This window comes from Chaetodon trifascialis, chromosome 1 (assembly GCF_039877785.1).
Source record: "Chaetodon trifascialis isolate fChaTrf1 chromosome 1, fChaTrf1.hap1, whole genome shotgun sequence".
Lineage (NCBI taxonomy): Eukaryota > Metazoa > Chordata > Actinopteri > Chaetodontiformes > Chaetodontidae > Chaetodon > Chaetodon trifascialis.
This window is the reverse complement of record NC_092056.1, coordinates 31,205,659-31,219,621: the sequence shown is the minus strand read 5'-3', so window position 1 is coordinate 31,219,621 and position 13,963 is coordinate 31,205,659.

Below are 13,963 nucleotides of genomic sequence, written 5' to 3'. Positions count from 1 at the left end.
AGGCAACCAGAAATCCCTTGTCTATGTCACATTGACAGTGTACTTCAGTGAGACTGGTGACAGACAGATGAATGAAAGTTAAAACTGAAGTAGTAGAGCCTGAGATATCCTGATTTTTAGTCCCATCCAGTATGGGTCAACACTGGATCCTACGCTTCCCATAATGCAATTCAATAGCATTTTATGTTGCTATTTGATGACATTTACTGTCTTTTGAACATCCATGTCTTTCAAGCTCACTGTTAAATAGCTGAACCTGTGTTAACTGATTTTTTTGGCCTCTTGGGAGAACAACAACGTCTGACATCACATTTTTATATTAAGTTAGTAAGACTGACGTATTACCAAACAGTTGTTTATTTACAGATCTGGCAGGCACAGAGCAACATTATTATTTATTTGGAGGGTTACCTTAATGTCACTGCCGCTTAAACTTCACAAACATGCCACCTGCAATTTGTTTTACTAATTTTTAGCTCCACATTTTTGGTGCATGTCATGCATTTATCAGTGGAAAGCAACATCATTCCTCACATGGCCTCTGTTGACTGAGTTAGGTCAGTAAGCTGCATCTCTGCAGCCGCTCACTGGCTGTGGTTAACATTGTTGGGCAGCTTCAGAAGTCCCTCCGTGGACCCCAGTTGTCTCTCATGCTCTTATGCAGACATTGTACAGGCTTCAACCCACACAAACACATCTGGAATAGAATAATTTAGAATATCTTTCTATCATTTTGACAAGAATGAATCAGATATCCGCTGCATGAGGAGTTTGGTATGTGTTTTGTTGTGCCTCCCTCTAGTGGCTCACATGAGTCACTGTGGTTAGGGGCCACAACAATGAATTCCTACAGAGGTCTTCCTCAGTTTAGAATTTGACCAGTGATGAGGAGGAGTTAGACTTTGTGAGGGTTAGGGTTACACAACCCAATAATGTTTTTGTATTTGTTTACACTCCTCGCCCTCATCAGCAGAGCTGCCTGAAGAAAGACGAGACAGACATGTCTAAGGTGATACAATTCAAGGGCATAGGATGTGGTCCCTGAACACATATTTGGTAAACAAATAATATTTTCTGGCTTAGTAAGTTGTTGAGGATCCCCTGAACACTCAAGGGAAGCTGACAAGCACACAATGAAGATTCTGAGGGCTGCAGATGATGCACCAGTTGTAGCTTGTCCCTCAGCTGTGCATCACTGGCCACACTGAGGCACTGTACAGGGCGGATGTAACAGATCCCACCCTTGTCCTTGCAGGCACCTAAACAAAGCATTACACATCACTACTGTGGTGACTGTAATATGACAGCACTCATATGAACCCTGGACTCTGGTGTCAAAGTTGTGCACTTTGCTAACCGGCCCTCCTACTGCTTATGACTTCTACCTGCTGCAAAAGGAAAGGGTAAAGTGACAGGAGACACAGGGAGACACAGACAGAAGCACAGCAGACACAGGGAGACATAGACAGGATACACAGTGAGAGACAGACAGGAACACAGCAGACACAGGCAGAAACAGACAGGAGACACAGCAAAGGGAGAGACAGACAGGAGCACAGCAGACACAGGCAGAAACAGACAGGAGACACAGCAAAGGGAGAGACAGACAGGAGCACAGCAGACACAGGGGCAGGCAGACAGGAGACACAGGGAGAGATAGACAGGAGACACAGGAAAGGGAGAGATTTAAGGAAACACAAGGGGAAACAGTGGAACATGACCGTAGCTGTGATAAACTGTGTAGAAAGTGGAACTATGTCACTCTGCTAGGATGGAATCATTTTCCTGTGTTTATGCTTGAAATGAGATTTGACATGTAATCTTCTGTAGTTAACTTGAGAAGTTTAAAAAACACCACATGGCTTGTATGTTGTACTGTTTCTTATGATGTTAAAGTAGATGCCTTGTTTCTGTCTGTGCTGGGTGACATGAAGAAATGAAGAACTGAACTGAGTCACGGTGATCTAATAGCACACAGTAGACAGGCTTCTGTACTGTACTGTACTGTGTGGAGGAAATGGACCACACCTCAGAGGGAAAACAGGCTAAAAAACATCCTCAGTAAACAGCCTGAGAGCAGGAAGCACTCTCTCTGGTGTGTCTCAGTGTTTCACTTCCATCTGTGGCCTGGGCCACAAGGGGCTGGGCTGAATATATTGAAACAATGACACACTCCTCTGCCTCTTTCTGATCTCAAACAGAACATATTACTCTTACTCTGTGCATCTATCCAAGGTTCAGAAAAGAATGTCTTTGATTCTGTCTCTTTTGATGAAATGTCTCGTCATGTTTTACTTTCAAATGAAGGATAAATGGTACTTTCTTTGACACTTTTCTTCCCACTGTTGGCCTGCTATTGTGCAGACCGTGAGCATGACCCTCCTCCTTTGCACAGAAAGGTTTATGGTTTAAGAGTAGTTGACTTTGCTAAGGACATGGTCCTACCCTGGACATGGTCCTGCCCTGGACATGGTCCTGCCCTGGCTTCCCACTTGCAGTCTCGTTCATTTTGGACAAATTACCAGGACAGGTGCCATTGATTGTCCCGAGGTGTTTAGACCTTGGGCCAAAGTTGACATCCCAACTTGTACTACTTCAAAAATACAGTGAAGCATTCTCACACATGATTTCTGTGAAGTATCTACACCTTGAATCCTTCTGAACAGCAGCAACATTAAATCACAGCCTTACAGTTTGGTCCCATGTCTCTCACAAACCTGAAGCTTGCAGATGAGTTTGTGCTGAACACATATTTTACATACAGATCTCAACTCTGATTATTATCTTCTTATGTTGCCACTATAAAAAAACAGTTCATTTTTGCTGTATTTTCATGGATCCATTCTTATTCAGGTATTCAAGACTTTGGAGTCTCTGAGGCAGCATGTCAGCATTGCTGGCATCCTGTCTTCAGTGTTTGAGTCTTCATGTGTGAACGGGACATGAAAGAAAGCCAGAGTGAAACCCGAGAAGTTCCAAAAGTGAGAAAACCTCATTAAGAGTCAAGCTGATATTTTGTAATAATGCAAACTTTAAATCACCATATAACCTTGCTCAACCATATATTGTGCAGTCCTTGATCATTCAAGATTCAAAAATCATCGGTGCAGAAATGTCAAAATGTACAAATGGGAATTATGAGAGAAAGAAACTAAATAAAGACTTGTAGCAAGCCAGTCTCCCTCCAACAAATGATGCTGTAACCATTGTGAAGAAACATAACTTCTTTTAATTAGATTTGAAAAACTCGTTTTGGGGTCACTTCACTATGAATGTTATTTCTGTGTTACAGTTCTGCTGTGACAGAATAGTCAGATTGGAATAGAATAAGTCGGATTGGTCATAATTGCTGATTCCTTAGAAATCTCTTGTTGATCAAAGTTTATTTTGTGCCTTCAGCCCCCTCTGCTGTCAAAATTAGAGCTGTGCCTTTTCCATTTACACTATTTGCACACCTTTGCAGGTTTATTTCTAAAGGAGGCAGGCTATTTACTGGGCTCATGCCCTACAGAATCTGTACTGTTAAGACAATGCACCACCATTTGTACAATGGGTGTCTTTTAATTCACCATTGTACAAATGTATGTTTGTGCAAATCCTAGTCTGCTTTTTGTGAAACACACAAGACACAGAATGGGCCCTGTCATCATATTACATATTATTATTGATGAATTAAATGTAAGTACTTTAATGTTATAGCTGGTTAAAGTGCAGTTAACTTCAAAACACAGCAACATATTTTATAGTCTGTTCACACATCAACACAAGTGCAGGTACATCATAATTGTACTTAATTACTTGAGTAAATGTGCTACAGTCTGCCACTGGAAACAGGACAGTGTCGAGTGAGTATGTGAGTCTGTCTGGGAAGTACAATACAATGAGAACATGAAGCAGGAAGAAGTGGGCTCAGCTGAATGATTTAATTGAATGGTACTGCTGGTTCACATTACCTTGTGCACATACTCACTAACTCTCTCTCTCTCTCTCTCTCTCTCTCTCTCTCTCTGACACACACACACACACACACACACACACACACACACACACACACACACACACACACACACACACACACACACACACTGATATCTTTGCACGTTATGCATTTTATTACTCAACTGAGTGCCCCAATTTAGAGGGACAGAGAGCAGTGCAGCAAAAGAGTGGAGATGCATTCAAGAAGAGGAATTCATGGCATTTCTTGGTTTGACCCTCCTTGCAGGTATGGAGAGAAGCTGGGATGGATGCAGTGTAAAATGTAATGCTTAAGACCGTAATGAGTAGCAGGAGATTTGAAGAAGTCAAAAGTGGTTTGGTGATATCAACTGATAGAGGCCCGAAGCTGAGTCTAGTTTTATTACCTGATCTAGACACTGAGCCTTAAAGCTGGGCTTTGTGTCAAAAATCTAGTTTTAATACCTTCATTGTTTCAGTTTTATACAAACATGTTACATATTCTGAATGTGGTTAATGAAATTTTCTGGGCTAAGGTACTACTCCAGCACAGAAAACTGAACACATTGACTGCTGACCACTGAGAGCGGGAGGAATGGGAGGTCCGGGGCCCGACAACTTATTTCTGCTCTGGGGGCCCCAGGTAGATTAAAACAGGCCATGGCTTTTGCACTGGTGGACTCAGGCTGTCTGAGGGGCAGGGGGAAAAAATAAAATGCACATTTTTGCATATTGTGCTGTGTTACACATTGCATGTTGTCTCTCAAGCGAACATCTTCTGGCTGTGGACATGTTCATAAGTGGCATGGGATGCAACTTGTTGTGACTTGAGAGGGAATTGTTGGGTCTCTGTAGATAAAAGAGCTCGGCCTGTACCAGCTCTACATGGAAAGTGTCCTGAGACAACTTCTGTTGTGATTTGGCGTTATACAAATAAAATTGAATTGAAATTGAACTGAACTTAGGTCTGGACTGTTTAATAAAGTAGCACAAACCATTGCCTTTCCAATGTGTACAGTACCTTCACACCCTCTACCTCCAAAATAAGATTCCCCAAAAAGCCACAGTGGAATTCAAGCTGATAGTAAGAGCTTATAGTGCTTTACAAAGGACTAGCATGCTAACACAGGCATTTCACCACTGCACTGAAGTACAGCCTCATACAGTTTCTTGTATTGCTGCAGATTCTTGTTTGTTTGGTTGCTTTAGCAGCAGGCAGGAAAAACAGTAGGAGCTGCAGACTATCATCAAGAGCTGCTACTATCTAGTTTCCACACCCTAATGGTGGTAATATCACCCACCCTCCACCTGGCTTTAAGACAAGAGGAAGTTACGTTAGCCTCCTGGTAGAAACAGGATATGTGACTAGTGCTCACATCACAATGAAATCACACACACACACACACACACCTACACACACACACACACACACACACACACACACACACACACACACACACACACACACACACACACACACACACACACACACACACACACACACACATTTCTCTTACACACTCTGTGATCACTGAGGTTATCCCTGATAAAGTCAAAACTGACTGCAGAGGTGGCCTGGGGCACAGCCCAGTGTAAATATTTGTGTTTGTGTGTGAGGACAATAGCAAGCATGGTTGGGTAGGGACAGGATGTGAAGTGTGTGTAAGGGGAGTGGGTTTGTGTTAACAATATGTACACTGTCTGTTCATCAGGAGGAAGCTCTCCAGCGACTGTGAATCCAAAAAAAGATCTTGAAACCATTGTGGCTCAAAGGTCAGTGTGTGGGTGTGAAAGCGGCCAGCTGATCTTCTCTTCCCTGCAGGCAGGTCCAGCAGAAAAAGAGGGTCTCTGCATGGCTAAGGTAAAAGGTCAGTCTTGTCCTGCGGCGGGAGCCAAAGAAGGGCTGGGCCTGGAATTAAAAATGGATTTGAATATGAGCCAAGTTTCCACATTCTGAGGCTAAATGTGAACCAAGGGTGTTTTCAGTAAAATAGAGCAGATGTCAAAGTAGGGGAACAACTACTTAGCTCCATCACCTGCAATAACAGCTGAGCATTATCCCCATCGCTGCCCACAACCAGACCTGCTACGAGGAGCTGTCTGAAGATGCTCAGCTTCTCAAAACAGGCTATTATATGTTATATGTCCACATAACATGTTTTAAGACATATAAAAATACTCTGCTTTGCATTGGAAAATACAAAATACACTGGGTAGAAGATTTATTCTACCTCAGTGTCTGTACACTAGAGGTTTTAAGTTTTCCCATCACATTTATTTTAGTTGCATATTGGACTATGATTGGCATCCAAACTACTTATGATGTCACAAAATAATCTTGTATGTGTCAAATGGAGATTCAAGGTGAGCACAGAGAAACTTTCCCTTGTCTGCAGATGAAAGTGAAAACAGGATTCTAGTGTCAGACTCTGCACATACATACTACACATATCATTTTGAAGTGACGCTCAAACATTCAATATACAAGATCACGAGATATCACAAGATCTCACAAGAGCATGCAAGCTGACAATCCATCTTGCTGGGCTTCAAGTTATGTTTTTGTGGCCAAACCACAGTTGTTCCAGACTAATCAGAGTCCTATGAGGAACTACCAGCAGTTATGGGTGGACATTGTTTCATTGGAAAACAACAATCCTCAAGAGGTTAGCGTAGCTGTTGCTATAGCATCAGTTATATCAGCACTATGAGAACTTCATTGACAGAGGAGTCAAGAACTGTACCGAAGGCTTTTCTCTATGCAAAACATGTTTCACTCTTCTCCCAACTGGTTTCGGCAACAGTCCCACTGCATCATATGGTTGGTTGATCTGCAAAGTTTAACTTAGAGCATGATAGACAGATGTTCATCCAATCACCTGCCAAGAATTCATTTGAAGTGCCTGTCCTTTTCCAAGCAGTTTCTGAGGATGATTTCCCAGATGGGTGTGTGGAACCAACCATCTGGCTCATCAGGTTAGAGTACACATGCTATATTAGGGACACTAGCTGTATTCATGAAATGAACTGTGAAATGTTTTGAGAAAGATGGTTGTTCGCTGAGTCTTTGAAGCAGAGAATGACTGATCACTGTCACTCTTGTGTGGGTGTGTGTGTTTGTGTGTGTGTGTGTGTACAGAGCTGGAATCAGGATGTTTTCAGCCGTTATGTTTAACCTCCTTCATGATGTATGTCCTTGTGCTGCCTGTGATTTAGACCATGCTGTGAAATAACATGATATACATTTAATATAGCTGGATGTGATAAAACCTGACAAATATCCATCCATCCATTATCTATACCGCCTATCCCTTTCGGGGTTGCGGGGGGCTGGAGCCTATCCCAGCTACAATGGGCGAGAGGCGGGGTACACCCTGAACCGGTCGCCAGCCGATTGCAGGGCCACATGCAAGGACAAACAACCATTCACACTCACACTCACACCTACGGACAATTTAGAGTCATCAATTAACCTAATGAGCATGTTTTTGGTCTGTGGGAGGAAGCCGGAGTACCCGGAGAGAACCCACGCATGCACGGGAAGAACATGCAAACTTCACACAGAAAGGCCCCGCCTGACCCGGGGATCGAACCAGCAACCTTCTTGCTGTGAGGCACGCGCACTACCTGCTGCGCCACCGTGCAGCCCCCTGACAAATATAACAAATAGAAAAAAACAAAACAAAACTGGAGACTTTGCTGTCTAATCAAAATTCTTTTGAGGGGAGCAGTGAGTGTGTTGGGGGGGACTTGGAGTCATGACCTCAGCATATCTAAAGTATTGACTACTGCCCTGCTGCCAATAGTAACAGTAAGTTTGAAGTGCCTGTAACGTTCCCTCTGTCAGAGCAAAAGCGCTGTTATTTAATCAGCCAAAGCCATAAATAATGCACCCAGGATCAGTTTGCACTTCTCAGGCTACTACAACAAACCTGGAAACCTAACACGCTCATCTGCCTGGCAAACGGGAAGGACGTCCAACTTATACAGTGCTAAACATGGGCATTAACGGTGAAATACCTGAACACTGGTACAGTTAACTACATAGCCCAGAACTGAGTGTGTGTGTGTGTGTGTGTGTGTGTGTGTGTGTGTGTGTGTGTGTGTGTGTGGGTGTGTGTCTGCGTGTGTGTCTGCGTGTGTGTGCGTGCAGCCCCCTTGTCCTCAGAGACTGGTGTCATCAGCGCTGTGGGGATGGGAGCTCCCCTGGGAAAAAGGATAGGCAAGTGTTTCCCTCCTGCAGCAGGAAATGGGCGAAACCTTGCCTGAAATTATGACTCCAGCATTTTGTCGTGTGAAGGAAGCCACTCCTGATAGCACAGGCTATAGGTTTCCTGTTGTGGGCCAACAGTTTTGGCTTCACAGAGTGCTGTCAGGGAGGCTGCAAAAAAGAGCTGCTGAGAGCCTTTCAGCTTTGTATATGCCACAAAACGACTGAAGCAGTGAATTTGCAAGCTGTAATTAACTCTTTAGCACTGTTATATTGTAAGATTTAGGGTTATGCGCAGGAGGAAGTGTTAGCTGCAGTCCAAACTCCAGTTTTAGTTTATTATTAGCTATGTGGCTAAAAGAAAAACTTGTATTTTATTGTTCTAAGCAGATTATCAGCTTTTGACAGGAAGATTGTTTAGCAGCTTCATCACCGTTCAGACTCATTTTGTACACTCCTTTGTATTTTTTTTAGATTAACTAGAAGAATCTTCTTATTGCACAAGAGTAATATGATACTAATGAAGGAAATTGTGAGAGTTGCAAAGTGGTTTTAACAATTTCATTTGTGTTAGTTAAATATTAAAAAGGGAAGATTTCATATTTTTATGACAAAGTGGTGAAGTCACTGGGGATGATCAATAAACTTGGTCTGATGAATGCATCTTGTTTGTCTCCTCTATTAGTCCATGACTCATCCTTTTATTTATTTTTATTTATTTTGTTGTTTAGGTGGGGCGGCACGGTGGAGCAGCAGGTAGTGCGCATGCCTCACAGCAAGAAGGTCGCTGGTTTGATCCCCGGGTCAGATGGGGTCTTTCTGTGTGAAGTTTGCATGTTCTTCCCGTGCATGCGTGGGTTCCGGCTTCCTCCGGCTTCCTCCCACAGACCAAAAACATGCTCCTTAGGTTGATTGGTGACTCTAGATGGCCCCTAGGTGTGATCATGGATGGTTGTTTGTGTATATATGTTGCCCTGCAGTCGGCTGGCGACCGGTCCAGGGTGTACCCCGCCTCTCGCCCGTCGATAGCTGGGATAGGCTCCAGCCCCCCTGCAATCCCGAAAGGGATAGATGGTATAGAAAATGGATGGATGTTGTTTAGGTCAATACATACTACTCTTATCTCCATAAGCTTCACATACGGCAGAACTTACTGCCTGTTTACTCTATAGTGCACTATATTCACTGCAATTTTTGGACATCTGAATTCTTAATGTAAAATTTATTCATTATATAATGCCCTAAAAGATTCTAAAGTCTATGACTTGCACATGAATGAGTGAATGATTAAGAGAGATTTCAGACACAGTCCTGGACTTTTGAAATTCTGATTGTCAGCAAGGTCTGAAAACCTTTTCACGATTCCTTTCATCTGATATGTGTTTCTATATAAATGTGTGTTCTTGCCACTTTCTCTATCACCATCTTTTAGTAACATCTTCAGACCTAACTATTTTTTTTCTGAAAGTATCAGACAGGTTGACCACCGTCACCTTCCTGTTTGTAAAGCAGCTATGTCCCCTGAGGTATTGTGGTGCACAGATATTTGACTTTCAAAAACAAATCCTTTCCGTTTAACTGCTGTGTTCACTCAGTCCTACATATCATGGTGACACACTGCATTGCTTTACCCTCTGATTCAGGTCTTCTATCTTCGTTTGTTTTATATGATGCACTATGAATATTGACTGATCGGCGCTTATTTCTCCATTTATTCCTCATTTCATTTGTATTTATTTGTATTTCTAATTCTTCACTTGGAAGAAGCCCACTGTGTAACCCTTTACAACATGCTGTTTGGACAAATTAATTTCTTAAGTTGATCAGAACTTATCATTAAGGAATAAGTAAATTATTGTGAGATCTCTTTCCTTTGGAAAGTTGGATTGAACAGCAGTTTCACTTTGAGCTGGGATTCACACTCAAAGTCAAGACATTTGTTCAGTTAGTTTATCAGTGTGAGTCTGTGTGTAAAACTCAATTCTTAACAACACCCAGGATGCCAAACTTGGCAAGCACTATTCAGAGTCATATCAAGGGTTACCTGAACTGTGTTATAAAAGGATTCAGCTCAGATCCAACTTCAAATGCTGCATGGAGGACATCCCTATATAATACATTTCATTAAAAGAGGATTTGGGTTCTGTGAGATTACCGCTGCCCAGATTTTCTGACCACTTTCCTCCAGCTGTAAGAGTGTGACCTGGGCTGAACTGGAGGGCAGGGCAGAAAACACAGGATACTGCTCCACGTCCTGGGATGTGTGGGCAAGACCAATGCTGTGTTCATCATGCAGGATGAGAGGTAGCAAGAGGAAACATTTCCATTTTTATGACTTGGATGTTGGCGTGAACAGTATTTACCTGTCCACAACTGCTAATTACAGTATGTGCATATGACATGACCATGGCATTATCGCAATGCTGTGACAATGAGTGGATCTTATGTCTACTGAAGCTAATTAGCTTCAACATTATTTGATTTTTTTCAAGGAGTGCCCTCAAACCCTGACAATTACGAGTATTAGGAAAACAAAAAGTAATCTGAGATTTTGACCAACAATGAGGTCATCACTGACATTTCTAACATTGTCACACACACTGTCACAGGGTAGTTTCCACCTGCTTCTAGATAGCACGGTGGCACAAGTGGTAACACTGTTGCCTCACAGCTAGGTTCCCGGTTTGGTGGCGTGTCCTCCAGCATGCCTTCAGTGCCTGCTGTTCTAGGAAAAAAGGGGGCCTTTCTCTGTGGAGTATGTTCCCCCCGTGTTTCCTCCTTAATAACCCCCACTAAAAACATGCAAGAAGATCACCACCTGACCAATGGTGATGAAGAACTCCTGGTCCCCTGGTGCTGGCGTCGGCTGGCAGCTGGCAGCTGACGCCAGTGCGTCGAAGAAGAAGTACTGAAGAAGTACTTTGAGAAACTCAAAGATAAGATCCCAGCCAGCCTGGACCCTCACCAGTTTGCATTCAGAACCAACAGACTCACAGAGGATGCCATCTCCACTGCCCTCCACTCAGTCTTCACACACCTAGAAAATCAGAATATTGTTTGTTGATTTCAGCTCAGCATCCAACACAACCTACTCCATGGACCTGAAAGATATTGAGTCCCAGACTCTGCAACTGGATATGGAATTTCCTAATCACAGAGTCCAGGTGGTTCAGACTGGTAGTCATACCTCCTCCACCCTACCGATGCACATTGGAGCCCCCCAGGGCTGTGCACTAAGCCCCATCTATGGAGCATCAGTCATATCCTCCTGAGACCCAGCCTATTCATTTGTGTCCTCTGTAGTGAACATTTGGTTTTGGTCTATATTTTTTGACTCATTTGAGCTACTAAACTAAGTCCTGGTGTGCTCAGTAGAGGACATCCTGGCCTTTCCAGTGATATCTCATGTGTTTGGGTGGGATGAGGGAAACTTTATTGGAGACTGCAGCAAAACGCAAATGCCAGGAAAAGAGAAAAGGTAAGTCAAATACTGTTAAGATATTGTTTTTTAACTATGGTAATCATACATTTTCTTGTTTATGAACATGTCAGGAACCATAATTTGGAGTCAGAGTTCAGCAAAACTTTTGTTTGGAAAAATAATAGCAACTTTATGAATGTTTAATAATGTCAATTTAATTCAGTTCAACAAAAGACGTTCAGTTTCATTTAAAAAATGGATTGACATTCTTGTTTTCTTGTCAGCCTATTATGATTTCGTTGTGTTTTGTTGTGTAAAATCATTCTGTTGTCCACTACAGTGGACATGCTGTAAAATCTAAAATATTTTTTTTTGTATATATATATAAAATTCTAAGTTGAGAGTTGTTTTAGCTCCAAAGAGACAGGAAATCACAAAAAAAATGTAATTGAAAGATACTTTTTTTCCTTGGTTCGCAGGAGGATATCATGGAAGTGAGGTACTTGCTTGGATCCCAAAAGATATCAAAAGACTATAACCATCCCAGCCACAGTCTGTTCAGCTGCTGCCGACTGGCAAGCGATACATAAGTATCTGCTGCTGTATCACCAGACTGCAGAAGGAATAACAACTCCAACCCTGTGTTGTTGGACGATCAATAAATGAACCCTGAATCTTCAGAAGCTTAGGAAAACAGAGCATGGCACTTTATCGGAGATGGGGAAGTGAACATTTTTGTAGACAATAAGCCACACAATGCATTTAGGCCTGATCAAGAGTGTTTTCAAACAGTTAGTTTAGTTGATCACCTTGGATAAAGCGCACCACACATCTGCTTTCCTAAGCTCACCCAGAGGCTGTTCCAGTTGTGTGACTGTCTGAATTCTACTGGACACCACCATATCAGCAGAGCACAGATCAGTGACTGAATGCCCAGCAGACCATTGGACTGGTAGATTCTGGCTGCCTTTCACAGCCAGAATCTACCAGGTTAGCCTACCTGGTTTGGATGTGGTTAGCCTAGCTTAGCATGATCAATGGAAGCGCAGGGAAAACAGCTAGCAAGCTCTGCCCGAAGTTAAGAAATACTCCCATCCACAGCTCTAATGCTCACTGATGAACATTGTGTATCCTGTTTGTTTAATCAGTACACAGATTCAACACACAGAAATGTAAAAGTGACAATTTATGGCTTTAGACTTACAGTACATGCTGGAAATTTTTATTTCTGACCAACAGCTGCATGCAGTGACTAAAACCTGTGCTCACTGACCATATCTGCACTGAAACGAAGTGTGGATGGATAAATTCAGGATTCAGGATTCCTTTATTGATCCCCGAGGTGAAATTGTTTTTTGTAGCAGTGCTCCATGCAAGATAGAATTATAGAATTTGAATAAAATTAGAAAGAAAGAAAGAAAGAAAGAAAGAAAGAAAGAAAGAAAGAAAGAAAGAAAGAAAGAAAGAAAGAAAGAAAGAAAGAAAAAAAAACAGAATATTAATACTAAGAAATGGAAAATACATATTAAAATTTCTATATATACTGAACATTGAATGTGCAAAATTGAAGTGGGTGTGCAAAAATTGAAATTGGAAAATATACATCAGAACAGACAGTGAAAGTGAAAGTCCAAGGGCCATTCAGAGGGAGGAGTTGTACACTTTGATGGCCACAGGCAGGAATAATTTCCTTTAGCGTTCAGTCCTGTTTTTTGGTGGTATGAGTCTTTCACTGAACGTACTCCTGTGCCTGACCAGCACATCATGAAGTGCGTATGAGACGTTGTCCATGATAGTCCGTAGCTTCTTCAGCGTCCTCCTCTCTGACACCACCGTCAGAGAGTCACACTCCATCCCCATAATGTCACTGGCCTTGCAGATCAGTTTGTTGAGTCTGTTGGCATCTGCCATCCTCAGCCTGAGCAGAGTCCGGCAGATGTTGAAGGACCTCAGTCGTCTCAGAAGATAGAGACGACTCTGGCCCTTCCTAGAGAGAGCGTCAGTGTTCTTTGCCCAGTCCAGTTTGTTGTCAAGATGAACCCCCAGGTACTTGTAATCCTCCACTATGTCCACACTGACCCCCTGGATGGAAACAGGGGTCACAGGTGTCTTGGTTCTCCTCAGGTCCGCTACCAGTTCCTTAGTCTTTGCCACATTTAGTTGCAGATGGTTCTGCTCACACCATGTGACAAAGTTGTCCACAGCAGCCCTGTACTCATCCTCATCGCCCTTACTGATACATCCAACTATCACAGAGTCATCAGAAAACTTCTGAAGATGGCAGGTCTCTGTGCAATAGCTGAAGTCCGTGCTGTAGAGGGTGAAGAGGAAGGGAGAGAGAACAGTCCCCTGCAGGGCCCCAGTGTTGCAGACGC